Source organism: Oncorhynchus masou, chromosome 5, assembly GCF_036934945.1.
Source record: "Oncorhynchus masou masou isolate Uvic2021 chromosome 5, UVic_Omas_1.1, whole genome shotgun sequence".
Taxonomy (NCBI): domain Eukaryota; kingdom Metazoa; phylum Chordata; class Actinopteri; order Salmoniformes; family Salmonidae; genus Oncorhynchus; species Oncorhynchus masou.
The window spans coordinates 63,280,009-63,292,717 of NC_088216.1; the positions used below are offsets into that span (position 1 = coordinate 63,280,009).

The following is a 12,709-nucleotide window of genomic DNA, read 5'->3' on the forward strand; positions in this document are numbered from 1 at the left end:
TCCTTCTTTTGTAAACTAAAGTCACTCTTCTGTGCTTGCTGACAACCACCAACGTAGACAACTATAACCCATAGCCACGGGAAGTAGGGGTGCTGAAAAAATACCCAGAAAATTCAGAATAAAAAAAAATATATATTAATAACTGTTCTGTTTTTTTAAACATTGATATTACAAAAGTAGTGCACTGGGCCTTTAATATGCTACAACCAATTAGCGAGTCATACATTTCCGCGTTTTGTAGTTGCGACTAGCACGTCAACACTGCATTAAGCCTGTCGCATGCTTCCCAGTTGCAACATTTTGCACAAATATTTTGCAAACATCTTGTGCCGTTTCTGTTTGTTTTGGTGGGCTTTTTTTTCGTCTGTTAGCGTACCAATAAAATGTTTGTTGAAGCAAGTCAAAGTTCGGTAGCTGAAGTCTACGCCCCTTCGTCAGTGATTGGTCAACAGTCCTTCTAGTTGGAGCCGGAACTATGGACTGAATTATTCAATAGTGTTTGTTGTCATTCAACAATAGACAACTAGTTTTCATGCACATATTTTTACTTGAGAGGCGACTAGTTTTCATGCATATATTTTCACTTGAGAGGCAACTAGTTTTCATGCACATTTTTTCATTTCCGAAGTACTGCACCAAACATCTTAATTAAATGTAAAATTGCTCGACTAAGACCTTGGCAAAAACGTCAAAATCAATTATAGATTTCCTGATTTGTCTTAAATTAATTTTGACTATTTCGAGGGAATGTATAGTGATTGCTTCGGCATTTCAAGAGAGACAAAGAGTAGTAATTGCCGCTTTTTACTCGTTGTTCAAACAAAGGTCTTTTAAGAGAGTGTGAGCCACAGATGTTCGCTTCGCCGAGCTGAATTCTGGTAGGAGCAAACTGAACCTACCTAGTACGCAGGCGCCTTTACTGTATTTGATTGTAAAAATTGATAATCATAAATTGATAATAATTTCAGAGGTATTAGTGATACATGTCTCATACCTCTTAACGCTCATCTAAATTCATTCACACAGGATATGAAATACATATTGGACAATCTTACATTCATGACATAAACCATTGAATCTTTATTTCCTAGGATCTAAGACTTTAGGGTGTCAAATGACCAGTACTCAGACTCTAACACAAAGTATAGGATTTTAATAAACCACAAACAATCAGCCACATTTCAAGATTGTTTTTATTTTCATATAGAGAATACATTTCTTAATTGTTAAGAACTTAAACTTTGTGATTAGGCATCACTACAATTGCGAGAAAACAGCTTCAAGTCACACAGGCACTCATCATAGAGTGTGGGTTATATTAAATATTCATAGAAGAAACATAGACAAATGCAGCTTTAAAAACAAAGCAGACATATGTTAGATATCTCAATATACGAGAATTAAAAAATGTAATACAAACCAACATAAATTGGTAGTTCATCACAAAAACCAGGCTTGGATATACAGAAAATCAATTAAAGATTTTTAAGTCATCAACAAGAATATATTTTCTGAAATTCATTAACAGAAGGATTATGTTGCACAATTAAAGAATTTATCTCCCCAATGTGGGTAATAAATAGATTATAATGAACAGTCAACAATATAAGCCATCCTTAGCAGATGGAGGAATTTCCTCTTACAAAGTTAAAATAACTTGACATAATACTCAAGTTAAATGAAAAGTGATCATATCAATATGAACTTTCATTAGGAAGGCTTTTTCACATATTCCTGAAAAAATAATGAACACAATCAAATTAAAACTTTGACATTTTCTGCAGAAGGAGAATATTGTCTCATCCTATTCAAATTACTGTCCATTAATGTTTGAACAACATGGTCCATTGTGTTTGTCTGAGTGGAGCTTTAAAGTCTGTAGAACTCTACCAGGACCTCCAGAGTGCGCTGTTCACTGGACTCTTTTCTTTGCTGATGCTGTGCTGGGTTAGAGAGCTGAGCTGAGGCAGGTCACTCTCCCTGTGGTTCTTATCAGAGGATGGCTGCAGGCTCTGGAAGTGGCTCAGCAGTCTTCTCTGGGACTCTGTCGTCACCTCATCCTTGGACAGGAAGTGGACAATCTCTTGGACACAGCTGGAGTAACCCTGATTGACAGGTGCTGAGCAGGAGGAGGAACTCACTGGTTGATACTGTTGCTGTTTTCTCAGGAAGAAAACTGTCATCTCCAGGATGTCAGCTTTCTCCAGCTTGGAGTCAGGCTGCAGGTTGAGGATCTCTGGAAACAGGGAAGACTTGAGCTGCTCAATGCTGCTGTTGTTACGATCTCTGTAATATCAGCACTGGCTTTCTTAGCTGCAAGAAATCAAATCAAATCAAATTTATTTGTCACATACACATGGTTAGCAGATGTTAATGCGAGTGTAGCGAAATGCTTGTGCTTCTAGTTCCGACAATGCAATAATAACCAACGAGTAATCTAACTAACAATTCCAAAACTACTACCTTATACACACAAGTGTAAAGGGATAAAGAATATGTACATAAAGATATATGAATGAGTGATGGTACAGAGCGGCATAGGCAAGATGCAGTAGATGGTATCGAGTACAGTATATACATATGAGATGAGTATGTAAACAAAGTGGCATAGTTTAAAGTGGCTAGTGATACATTTATTACATAAAGATGCAGTAGATGATATAGAGTACAGTATATACGTATACATATGAGATGAATAATGTAGGGTATGTAAACATTATATTAAGTAGCATTGTTTAAAGTGGCTAGTGATATATTTACATCAATTCCCATCATTAAAGTGGCTGGAGTTGAGTCAGTGTGTTGGCAGCAGCCACTCAATGTTAGTGGTGGCTGTTTAAGAGTCTGATGGTCTTGAGATAGAAGCTGTTTTTCAGTCTCTCGGTCCCAGCTTTGATGCACCTGTACTGAACTCGCATTCTGGATGATAGCGGGTGAACAGGCAGTGGCTCGGGTGGTTGTTGTCCTTGATGATCTTTATGGCCTTCCTGTGACATCGGGTGGTGTAGGTGTCCTGGAGGGCAGGTAGTTTGCCCCTGGTGATGCGTTGTGCAGACCTCACTACCCTCTGGAGAGCCTTACGGTTGTGGGCGGAGCAGTTACCGTACCAGGCGGTGATACAGCCCGACAGGATGCTCTCGATTGTGCATCTGTAGAAGTTTGTGAGTGCTTTTGGTGACAAGCCAAATTTCTTCAGCCTCCTGAGGTTGAAGAGGCGCTGCTGCACCTTCTTCACGATGCTGTCTGTGTGGGTGGACCAATTCAGTTGGTCTGTGATGTGTACGCCGAGGAACTTAAAACTTACTACCCTCTCCACTACTGTCCCATCGATGTGGATAGGGGGGTGTTCCCTCTGCTGTCTCCTGAAGAAGAGAAGCAGGGTCATTAATAATCTTATTCTGATATATAACATTAATGAAACACATAAAAATCAGTCTAATGAACTTAATTTCCTTGAATTTGAATCTCACTTTACCTTGTTGGTCAGAGTCAGGTGCTCCTTAGAGTAGATCATTGCTGAAGTGATTGAAGGTGTCGTGGCTGGATCTATGTGTTGTAGAGGTCTTTCTTTAGAGATAATCAGATTTCTACTGGCTTCATCTCCTATATATACTCCCAAATCTGCATATGAATGTGTGTGTCTTGGGCTTGTAGGAGAATCTCACAGTCTGTAGCCAATGGGTGAGCTTGGGAGGACAATGAGGAATGTGGAGCTGCCACATGCTCAGTGTTCTTATTACTGGGGGACAATGGTCACATCTCAGGGGAACAGGTGGAGGGGTGGGGGAGATGGAGAGTGTCTCACAGAGCGCTGTGTGAATCTGGGAAAGTGGTGACCCTCTGATCTGCTGCCTGATGTTGGAATCAATGACATTGACAGAGCACACACTCACCATCACAATTTACACATGTGTGAATGACTCAAATACTTTCCAATAAAATATAGTGTTTCCTAATAAAAAAAAATCCTAATAATTTTGCTCGTATTGCCTAATTAGTCGAATTTAATAACTCTATATAACCGATTTCTTGATTTCCCCTATTATAACTGCCAACACTTTACAATATTTTAGACGTCAAGCTGTTCAGATGATTCAGAGAATATTCATTTTCTTTTTCAATAATTTTACTGCTTTATAAATGTATCTATCATGTCCAAAACATAACTACAAATCAAATAAAATCACATTTTATTAGTCACATGCTCCGAATACAACAGGTGTAGACCTTAGAGTGAAACACTTACTTACGAGCCGCTAACCCTAACCAACCATGCCGTTTCAGTGTAACTTTATTTATTTATTTTCACCTTTATTTAACCAGGTAGGCCAGTTGAGGACAAGTTCTCATTTTCAACTGCGACCTGGCCAAGATAAAGCAAAGCAGTGCGACAAAAACAACAACAGAGTTACACATAAACAAACGTACAGTCAATAACACAATATAAAAATCTATGTACAGTGTGTGCAAATGTAGAAGAGTAGGGAGGTAAGGCAATAAATAGGCCATGGAGGCGAAATATTTACAATTTAGAATTAACACTGGAGTGATAGTTGTGCAGATGATGATGTGCAAGTACAGATACTGGGGTGCAAAAGAGCAAGAGGATAAGTAACAATATGGGGATGAGGTAGTCGGGTGTGCTATTTACAGATTGTTTGTGTACAGGTACAGTGATCGGTAAGCTGCTCTGACAGCTGGCAGCTGGCCATGGAGGCAAAATAATTACAATTTAGCATTAACACTGGAGTGATAGATGTGCAGATGATGATGTGCAAGTAGAGATACTGCGGTACAAAAGAGCAAGTAACAATATGGGGATGAGGTAGTTGGGTGTGCTATTTACAGATGATCGGTAAGCTGCTCTGACAGCTGATGCTTAAAGTTAGTGAGGGAGACATAAGACTCCAGCTTCAGTGATTTTGGCAATTCGTTCCAGTCATTGGCAGCAGAGAACTGGATGGAAAGGCAGCAAAACCAAGTGTTGGCTTTGGGGGTGACCAGTGAAATATACCTGCTGGAGCGTGCGCTACGGGTGGGTGTTGCTATGGTGACCAGTGAGCTGAGATACGGTGGGGCTTTACTTAGCATAGACTTATAGATGACCTGGAGCCAGTTTGGCAACGAATATGTAGTGAGGGACAGCCAACGAGAGCATACAGGTCGCAGTGGTGGGTAGTATATGTGGCTTTGGTGAGAAAACGGATGGCACTGTGATAGACTACATACAGTTTGCTGAGTAGAGTGTTGGAGGCTATTTTGTAAATGACATCGCCGAAGTCAAGGATTGGTAGGATAGTCAATTTTACAAGGGTATGTGGCAGCATGAGTGAAGGATGCTTTGTTGTGAAATAGGAAGCTGTTTCTAGATTTAATTTAGGATTGGAGATGCTTAATGTGAGTCTGGAAGGAGAGTTTACAGTCTAACCAGATACCTAGGTATTTGTAGTTGTCCACATATTCTAAGATAGAACCGTCCAGAGTAGTGACGCTAGTCGGGCAGGAAGGTGCGGGCAGCAATCGGTTGAAGAGCATGCACTTAGTTTTACTTGCATTTAAAAGCAGTTGGAGGCCTCAGAAGGAGTGGTGTATGGATTTGAAGCTCGTTTGGAGGTTTGTTAGCACAGTGCCCAAAGAAGGGCCAGATGTATACAGAATGGTGTCATCTGCGTAGAGGTGGATCAGAGAATCACCAGCAGCAAGAGTGACATCATTGATATATACAGAGAAAAGAGTCGGCCCGAGATTTGAACCCTGTGGCACCCCCATAGAGACTGCCAGAGGTCCGGACAACAGGCCCTCCAATTTGTCACACTGCACTTTATCTGAGAAGTAGTTGGTGAACCAGGTGAGGCAGTTATTTGAGAAACCAAGGCTGTTGAGTCTGCCGATAAGAATACGGTGATTGACAGAGTCAAAAGCCTTGGCCAGGTCGATGAAGATGGCTGCACAGTACTGTCTTTTATCGATGGCGGTTATGATATCGTTTAGGACCTTGAGCGTAGCTGAGGTGCACCCATGACCAGCTCGGAAACCAGATTGCATAGTGGAGAAGGTACGGTGGGATTTGAAATGGTCTGTGATCTGTTTGTTAACTTGGCTTTCAAAGATTTTAGAAAGGCAGGGCAGGATGGATATACATAGGTCTATAACAGTTTGGGTGTAGAGTGTCTCCCCCTTTGAAGAGGGGGATGACCGCGGCAGCTTTCCAATCTTTGGCGATACGAAAGAGAGGTTGAATAGGCTGGTAATAGGGGTTGCAACAATTTCAGTGGATCATTTTAGAAAGAGAGGGTTCAGAATGTCTAGCCCAGCTGATTTGTAGGGATCCAGATTTGCAGCTCTTTCAGAACATAAGCTGTCTGGATTTGGGTGAAGGAGAAGGGGGCTTGGGCAAGTTGCTGCAGGGGTGCTGAGATGTTGGCCGGGGAAGGGGTAGCTAGGTGGAAAGCATGGCCAGCCGTAAAAAAATTCTTATTGAAATTAGCGGTTATCGTAGATTTATCGATTTCCTATCCTCAGTGCAGTGGGCAGCTGGGAGGAGGTGCTCTTATTCTCCATGGACTTTACAGTGTCCTAAAACCTTTTGGAGTTGGTGCTACAGGATACAAATTTCTGTTTGAAAATGCTAGCCTTAGCTTTCCTAACTGACTGAGTATATTGGTTCCTGACTTCTCAGTTCCCTGAAAAGTTGCAAATAGCGGGGGCTAATCGATGCTAATGCAGAACGCCACAGGATGTTTTTGTGCTCGTCAAGGGCAGTCAAGTCTGGGGTGAACCAAGGGCTATATCTGTTCTTAGTTTTATATTTTTTGAATTGGGCATGCTTACTCTATATAGCCTGTCTTACTGTATATAGTCCGCTGTTTTATTTCTTTACTTACCTATTGTTCACCTAACACCTTTTTTGCACTATTGGTTTGAGACTGTAAGTAAGCATTTCACTGTAAGGTCTACACCTGTTGTATTCTGCACACGTGACAAATAAACTTTGATTTGATTTGATATTTAAGATGGTGAGGAAAACACTTTTAAAGAGCAACCAGGCATCCTCTACTGACGGGATGAGAACAATATCCTTCCAGGATACCCAGGCCAGGTCGATTAGAAAGGCCTGCTCGCTGCAGTGTTTTAGGGAGTGTTTGACAGTGATGAGGGGTGGTCGTTTGACCGTGGACCCATTACGCACAAAGGCAATGAAGCAATGATCGCTGAGATCCTGGTTGAAGACAGCAGAGGTGTATTTAGAGGGCAAGTTGGTCAGGATGATATCTAAGAGGGTGCCCATGGTTACGGATTTAGGGTTGTACCTGGTAGGTTCCTTGACAATTTGTGTGAGATTGAGGGTATCTATCTTAGATTGTAGGATGGCCGGGGAGTTAAGCATGTCCCAGTTTAGGTCACCTAACAGTACGAACTCTGAAGATAGATGGGGGGCGATCAATTCACATATGGGGCCAGGGCACAGCTTGGGCTGAAGGGGGTCTATAAAAAGTGGCAGTGGTGAGAGACTTGTTTCTGGAAATGTGAATTTTTAGTAGAAGTAGAAGCTCCAATTGTTTGGGCACAGACCTGGATAGTATGACAAAACACTGCAGGCTATCTCTGCAGTAGATTGCAACTCCGCCCCTTTGGCAGTTCTATCTTGTCGGAAAATGTTATAGTTAGCGATGGAAATTTCAGGATTTTTGGTGGCCTTCCTAAGCCAGGATTCAGACACAGCTAGGACATCTGGGTTGGCGGAGTGTGCTAAAGCAGCTAATAAAACAAACTTAGGGAGGAGGCTTCTAATGTTAACATGCATGAAACCAAGGCTTTTACGGTTACAGAAGTCAACAAATGAGAGCGCTTGGGGAATGGGAGTAGATCTAGGGACTGCAGGGCCTGGGTTAACCTGTACATCACCAGAGGAACAGAGGATGAGTAGGATAAGGGTATGGCTAAAGGTTATAAGAATTGGTCATCTTGTGCGTTTGGAACAGAGTGTAAAAGGAGCAGATTTCTGGCATAATATATTCAAGGCATAATATACAAACAAGGGTATGGTAGGATGTGAATACAGTGGAGGTAAACTTAGGCATTGAGTGACGATGAGAGAGGTTTTGTCTCTAGGGGCACCATTTAAGCCAGGTGAGGTCACTGCATGTGTTGGGGGTGGAACAAAAGGGCTAGCTAAGGCAAATTGAGCAGGGCTGGAGGCTGTACAGTGAAATAAGACAATTATCACTAACCAAAACAGCAGTAGACAAGGCATATCGAAATTAGGGAAGAGGCATGTGTAGTCGAGTGATCATAGGGTCCAGTGAGTAGCCAGGCGAGCTGGAGACACGGGCGATTCAGATAGATAGCGGGCCGGGGATAGCAGGCTAGCAGATGGGCCTTTGGGGGACGTCGCAACAGAAGAGCCTGTTGAAACCCCCTCGGACGGTTACGTCGGCAGACCAGTCGTGATGGATCGGCGGGGCTCTGTGTCAGCAGTAAAAGGGTCCAGGCCAATTGGCAAAATAGCTATTTAAGCCCAAGAATTGGCTGATGGACCTCTTCAGCTAGCCGGGAGATGGGCCTAGCTCGAGGCTAGCTCCAGGCTAACTGGTGCTAGCCTCATGACAGTGACGTTAGCCAGGAGTATCCACTCGGATAGCAGCTAGCTAGCTGCAATGATCCGATGTAAAGGTTTGGAGCTTACGGTAGGACTCCGGAGCTGTGGTAGGACTCCGGAGCTGTGGTAGAGAAAAGCAGTCCGATATGCTCTGGATTGATATTGCGCTGGGCAGGCTGGCAGGAATTGACCGGGCTGAGGCTGGCTGATGTCCGATTTAACGGTGCTAGCAGTGGCTAACTTACTATTAGCTAGTAGCTAGTTAGCTGGCTAGTTTCTAATGGGGTTTCCGGTTCTAAAGTGTAAAAAATAGCAGATTCGTACCAGATTGAGTGAGGCAGGTTGCACAAGAGTATGTTCAGTCCGTAGATGGAAATTGAGATTTAAAAAAATATTTGAAATATATACAAAAATATATAAGAAGAAAAAAATATATACATGGGACGGAACAAGACAAACAGACGTCCGACTGCTACGTCATCTTGGCTTTCAGTTCAAGCTTGTAAACTGTTGCTTTAATCACTTCCTGAAGTATGCCTATTCCCCCACTGAGACTCAAGAGTTCTAGTGGGACTGATGACGCTTATGACAATGTATTGTGACTGCTCTCCAGAGCTTTCTCACACTTTTCACATTGAGAGAGTTTCAAATAAACAATAAACAAAGGTGTGCCTTGTTAAATGCTTATTGATATCTACACAAGCAGCTTCCAACAATCCCTTGGGAAAAAAAACTCATGAGTGCAATATTTATCAATGAAGAAATAGACTAACACAATGTCAAGTCTGCTCCCTCTTGGGCCTCTAGGTCACCAGGCTGCTCGTTATAGCGCACACCTGTCACCATCGTTACATGCACCTGCACGTCATCCCTCACCTGGACTCCATCACTTCCTTAATTACCTGCCCTATATATGTCACTCCCTTTGGTTCCTTCCCCGTTTCCTGTCTGTGTGTTGTTTGTGTATCTTGTTTGTATTATGTTTCAATAATTTATTAAAACACTAACTCCCTGAACTTGCTTCGCGACTCTCAGCGCACATCGTTACACACAAAGCTTTTTACTAGAGATGAATAGTGATGGAACATGCAGTACCAGTCAAAAGTTTGGACACACCTACTCGTTCAAGGGTTTTTCTTTATTTGACTATTTTCTACATTGTAGAATAATAGTGAAGACATCAACACTATGTAATAACACATATGGAATCATGTAGTAACCAAAAAAGTGTTAAACAAATCAAAATATATTTTATATATGAGATTCTTCAAAGTAGGCACCCTTTGCCTTGATGACACTCTTTGCCTTGGTTACACACTCTTGGTATTGTGTGTAGATTGTTGAGGGAAATATGATGGTACATCACTTCTTAAATATATTGGATACAGACAGTGTACATTAGACAAATTATATATTGTCAGTGCCAACATTTCATACTGCAAATTTTGGCAATATATCATATGTCTAATGTACACTGTCCATATATTACAATGGGCATTTGCCATCACAAATTGAACACGCAGTTAAAGGGCTTAGACTAATAAAGTCCACAATTGGGAAACTGTACTGTACAAATACCATTCAAATGTGCTGTCCTTTGACTGTTTATGATGATTTAAGCAACGAGATGGCTGACTTGATGGCTGTCCAATTGCAAGGCCATATGATATATTGCAAGTTCACACTTCCATGTTAAGATATGAAATGGACCGTGTACTCTCATCATATCGACATCTGGAGGAGTATCAGTGGCCCTGAATGTGTGGCAAAAATCATTTTTGCAAATCACATTCACGGAAGCATAGTTAGACAATAACCTGTAAACCAATGTTATCCTATGGGAGAAATGTGGATGTGTCAGACTACATGAACCGCCGCACGCAGCTAGAATAGCCCCCTCCCCCCGATAACCCCTGTCAAAAATTACATGTATCTTTATGACCCAAAAGCTGCTACTAACCAGGCTTCATTCTGGCCTACTTGTTTGCACAGTCACTGCAGTCAGATTGAGTGAGCTAAGATCAAGTGGAGCACCACATTGAACTCGGACAAGCCTCAAGACTATAGTGATGCCGTTCGTTTGCCTTTCAGTGTTGATTTCAACCTGTCCATTTGGTGATGGGAAATCCCTGCTTAAATATATTGGAAATGGACATTGTCCATTTGCAATATAAAATATGGACAATGACCATTTATCATACTGCAATTGGACAGTCAGCCATCAAGTCAGCCATCAGTCAATAGGACATCATACCAGTGGAGGGTCCTCAGAGTAAGAAGGGGAGGACAATCCACCTCAGTGAATTTCATAAAAATAAAAATGTTGAAACGTTAAAAAAGTGATCCTTTTTAGATAAAACTATACTATATATATATTTACGTCACCAAATAATTGTTTTAAACACACTGTTTTGCAATGAAGGTCAACAGTAGCCTCAACAGTACTCTGTAAGTTAGCACCATGGTGTAGCCGGAGGACAAAGCTAGCTTCTGTCCTCCTCTTGGTACATTACCTTCAATACAAAACCTAGGAGTCTCATGGTTCTCACCCCATTCCATAGACTTACAAAGTCATTATGACAACATCCGGAGGATGTCCTCCAACCTATCAGTGCTCTTGCAGCATGAACTGACGTGTTGTCCACCCAATGAAAAGATGAGAGAATGAATCTTGTACTGAAAGCATAAGCTACAGCTAGCTAACAGTGCAGTGCATAAAATGTGGTGAGTCGTTGACTCAAAGAGAGAGAAAGACAATAGTTGAACAGTTTTTAACAAATTACTTTCTTCCAAAAGTAAGAAGAAAGAGAGAGATAGCGAGAGTCATTTTTTTCAGTTTTAGTTTCACTTAGCTAGCAAATGCAGCTAGCTAGTTTAGCCTACTCAAACACGCTGCTCAAACAGAGGGTTGCTATGTTAGCTAGCTGGCTATGACTATCCAACACAACACTGGAACTCTTCCAAGCTTTTGGTTTTACAAATGTATTGCCACCAGGGCCAGTGTAACTGCTAAACTTCTTACTGACTGTACACTGTAACATTACCACATGATTGTTTACTAACTCACTAGTTCTATTAGCTATGTTGACTATGATGTTACTTTAGGTAATATGGTGAAAATTATGTAGGCTGTGTGTAGTAGATATGATATGGCTTGGCATAGCTGATGTGTTGAGCATCGAAGTCCACAAGTGGAGGGAAAAGGTGAGAGGAGGAGAGTGCATAGATACAAGAAGGAATACAATGTGGTTGCTATGAAAGTGAACTGTGCGTGAGAGGTGATCAGAGGTGCGTGATCAGCGGTGTGATCAGAGGTGCGTGATCAGAGGTGCGTGATCAGAGGTGCATTCATTCCACCGATTCTGTTGCACAACGTTTCTTAAATGGAAGCGAACGAAACGGGTATAAACATACCTGAATTTGTCCAATAGAAACACTTGTTTGCAAAAAAAAGAGTCCTCTCTCATCTTAAATGTCACCAACCGCCACTGTTTACTGACACCAAACGGACTTTGTCCAACTTGTTTAAAGGCCATCGCATATGTCAGAGCCTGCCTGAAATTCATAGCTCCTTCTGTTTAAACATGAAAACACATAGTTATGTTAGAGCTACGGTCTGATTCTGAGCGGCAGGCTAAATACCTACATCCAGGGCCGGTTGGCCAGATAGCTAGGTCTGAAAACTTTCCGAATGCACTGTAGCAGACCGACTGGCCGGACCAATCTATCTGGCCCTGGCTGGACCTAGCCTGATGAACAGTTCTTGTGCTGACTTTGCTTCCAGAGCTAGTTTGGAACTTCAAATCAAAGTTTATTTGTCACGTGCGCCGAATACAACAGGTGTAGACCTTACAGTGAAATGCTTACTTACAGGCTCTAACCAATAGTGCAAAAAAGGTATTAGGTGAGCAATAGGTAAGTAAAGAAATAAAACAACAGTAAAAAGACAGTGAAAGATAACAGTAGCGAGGCTATATACAGACACAGGTTAGTCAGGGTGATTGAGGTAGTATGTACATGTAGATATGGTTAAAGTGACTATGCATATATATTGAACAGAGAGTAGCTGTAGTGTAAAAGAGAGTTTGGCAGGTGGTGGGTGATGGGACA

The 12,709-nt window shown here is 41.8% G+C and overlaps 1 pseudogene; it reads right to left on the reverse strand.

The window, feature by feature from the left end:
• Window positions 1–1,772: 1,772 nt before the first annotated feature.
• Window positions 1,773–3,846, reverse strand: LOC135540071 (transcription factor HES-5-like; annotated as a pseudogene).
• Window positions 3,847–12,709: the final 8,863 nt, after the last annotated feature.